This window comes from Anabrus simplex, chromosome 4 (assembly GCF_040414725.1).
Source record: "Anabrus simplex isolate iqAnaSimp1 chromosome 4, ASM4041472v1, whole genome shotgun sequence".
In the NCBI taxonomy this organism is placed as follows: domain Eukaryota; kingdom Metazoa; phylum Arthropoda; class Insecta; order Orthoptera; family Tettigoniidae; genus Anabrus; species Anabrus simplex.
In genome coordinates this window covers 404,061,773-404,064,996 of record NC_090268.1, presented here as the reverse complement: position 1 = coordinate 404,064,996, position 3,224 = coordinate 404,061,773, and the positions used below count along the sequence as shown (strand labels likewise).

Here is a 3,224-nt window from a genome sequence, read left to right as displayed (position 1 = left end):
CACCTAACATGTTACACGGAAATAACGTCTAAACGATTAAAGATATCGCTACTACTCGTACGTTTTCATATTCGTAAATGATACCCCGCGGCTTGTAAAATAATGTGCTACTTATTCTCATGGGGTTATTAATAACTGACATATTGGTACTAACTCCATATTCTTAAATAACTGCATGAATACACACAGCTGGCCTAAACGTTTAACTGCGTACAAGTTCAAATATGTAATTATTTTCAAAATCGGACATTTACTTTTTAAGATATCAATAAAAACTGCATTTGGGATTTTGCGTGCCGCATCAGACAGAGTGCGATCGGACAAGGACGTATTGGCAGACAAGTTGTTTCCTGACATTGATTCCAGCCACAAAACGGATACCAGGCATCGTACACATACAGTAATGTGATGTACCCTCAGACACGCTGGGTGTGCAACGTTATTGTATGACTGGGGACGCTCAGTTTGGTGTTTATTTTCCCACAGATGGGAACGGGAAGGATTTGGAAAGGACGTCGGCCGTGGTTTATCTCAAAGGTACCAAAGTATTTATTTTATTCCTTATTAAAACATGAGCCAACGGCCATACCATGTTGAATACACCGGTTCTCGTCCGATCACCGCTGTTAAGCAACATTGGGCGTGGTCAGTACTTGGATGGGTGACCGCTTGGGAACACCACGTGCCGTTGGCTCAATTCCCTGTTTCCTTACTTTGTCCGCCTCTGTGGTGTAGTGGTTAGCGTGATTAGCTGCCACCCCCGGAGGCCCGGGTTCGATTCCCGGCTCTGCCACGAAATTTGAAAAGTGGTACGAGGGCTGGAACGGGGTCCACTCAGCCTCGGGAGGTCAACTGCGTAGAGGTGGGTTCGATTCCCACCTCAGCCATCCTGGAAGTGGTTTTCCGTGGTTTCCCACTTCTCCTCCAGGCGAATGCCGGGATGGTACCTAACTTAAAGCCACGGCCGCTTCCTTCCCTCTTCTTTGCCTATCCCTTCCAATCTTCCCTTCCCTCCACAAGGCCCCTGTTCAGCATAGCAGGTGAGGCCGCCTGGGCGAGGTACTGGTCATACTCCCCAGTTGTATCCCCCGCTCCAGGCCACTGCCCTTGAGGCGGTAGAGGTGGGATCCCTCGCTGAGTCCGAGGGAAAAGCCGAACCTGGAGGGTAAACAGATGATGATGATGATTAAAACATCAATCCTTCCTTTCCTGACATGAATTCGCCTGTCATACACACTTTGCGAACCCATCACATGTCTAGGATATGCTTACATGCCTGGTATCCATTCTGTGGCTGAAATCACACCCTGGAAACTGCTTGCGCTTCAATACGTTATGCCCTTGTCCGACTGCAGCACATTATTTTACAAGCACTTGGGTATCATTTGCGAATATGAAAACAGAATACCGATATCTTTAATGGTTTAGACGGTATGACCTTATGGGCTGGCCGCCACTGTCGTTAGGTATAAATAACCCTCTTTTGAGGCACAATCAGTAGCGGTGATTAGAGGGGAGAGGGGGCAGTTCCCCACTTTGTGAGGAAAACCTTACATTTTTATTCCATTTCAAATTGCTGAAACAATTTGTACAAGCCCTGTTGTCTTATCAATTAATTCTTTCCTTTATTTTCTTTAATTATTAACAAAATTATTAGCGGAAATACGCACAATATGTGGTTTGTCGCTGCTAACCGATTTGTATAGCGCCGCAGTAAGTAGTGGAGTCTTTGCATGTGCCGTGCCGAAGGGTAGCAGGGTTATATGTTTTTGCCAAGGTCACGGACACTGAAGTTTGATTCGCCCACTTGCCGCGCGCATTCGTCAGGCTGGCACTCTCTTTAGCGTGTATTGGTTTCTTAATGTGTAATGAAATACTAAATGATTTTAATTGTATAGCACCCTACTTCTGTTTAATTGTAATTCATGTGTGATATTGTTCCTATGGTGAAAATTTTATTGTATAGTATTGAATCCAAATCTCAAACAAAAACCTATTATCATTGCACTTAAGTTGGTAAACTGCCATCAACATCATCATCTGTTTACCCTCCAGGTTCGGTTTTCCCTCGGACTTAGCGAGGGATCCCACCTCTACCGCCTCAAGGGCAGTGTCCTGGAGCTTCAGACTCTTGGTCGGGGGATACAACTGGGGAGTATGGCCAGTACCTCGCCCAGGCGGCCTCACCTGCTGTGCTGAACAGGGGCCTTGTGGAGGGATGGGAAGATTGGAAGGGATAGGCAAGGAAGAGGGAAGGAAGCGGCCGTGGCCTTAAGTTAGGTACCATCCCGGCATTCGCCTGGAGGAGAAGTGGGAAACCACGGAAAACCACTTCCAGGATGGCTGAGGTGGGAATCGAACCCACCGCTACTCAGTTGACCTCCCGAGGCTGAGTGGACCCCGTTCCAGCCCTCGTACCACTTTTCAAATTTTCGTGGCAGAGCCGGGAATCGAACCCGGACCTCCGGGGGTGGCATCTAATAACGCTAACCACTACAGCACAGAGGTGGACTGGTAAACTGCCAACCTGTCGAAATTGGCTCGGATAGCATAAAAGTTTACCATACGTTATTTGCTCAGTTTTGATGTATATATTTTCACCGCACCCCCGCTGTATCCCACAAATATAGTTTTCAATGCGATTTTATTTTGGTAAATGAAATGGCGTATGGCTTTTAGTGCCGGGAGTGTCCGAAGACATGTTCGGCTCGCCAGGTGCAGGTCTTTCTATTCGACACCCGTAGGTGACCTGCGCGTCGTGATGAGGATGAAATGATGATGAAGACAGCACATACACCCAGCCCCCGTGCCATTGGAATTAACCAATTAAGGTTAAAATCCCCGACCCGGCCTGGAATCGAACCCGGGACCCTCTGAACCGAAGGCCAGTACGCTGACCGTTCAGCCAACGAGTCGGACTTTATTTTGGTGTAAATAAATATCACACGAGATACGTTTACTTCCTTGCATAACACTACTTTATTACCACTACGTCTGTTCCTTAACAACACACAGTTATACACAACACTACACTATTAAGGGAAACACACTGAAGCAGTTTACTATCGATTCTGTCAGTGCAGATATCAACAAGTTCTCACAATGGTTATTCACTTCACCATCACACAGTTGATTCTGACAATACAGATATCAACACACATCATCACCACATTCAGCGGACACTCCTCGCAACGATCGCTGATCGCACCACACGCCGCTAAGGT

At 46.9% G+C, this 3,224-nt stretch overlaps 1 non-coding gene across 1 annotated transcript; it reads left to right on the top strand.

The window, feature by feature from the left end:
• Positions 1 to 575: 575 nt before the first annotated feature.
• On the top strand, positions 576 to 694 carry LOC137500687 (5S ribosomal RNA). The gene has a single exon (XR_011018196.1). It is a non-coding gene; the product is annotated as a 5S ribosomal RNA (ribosomal RNA).
• The last annotated feature ends 2,530 nt before the right edge of the window (positions 695 to 3,224 follow it).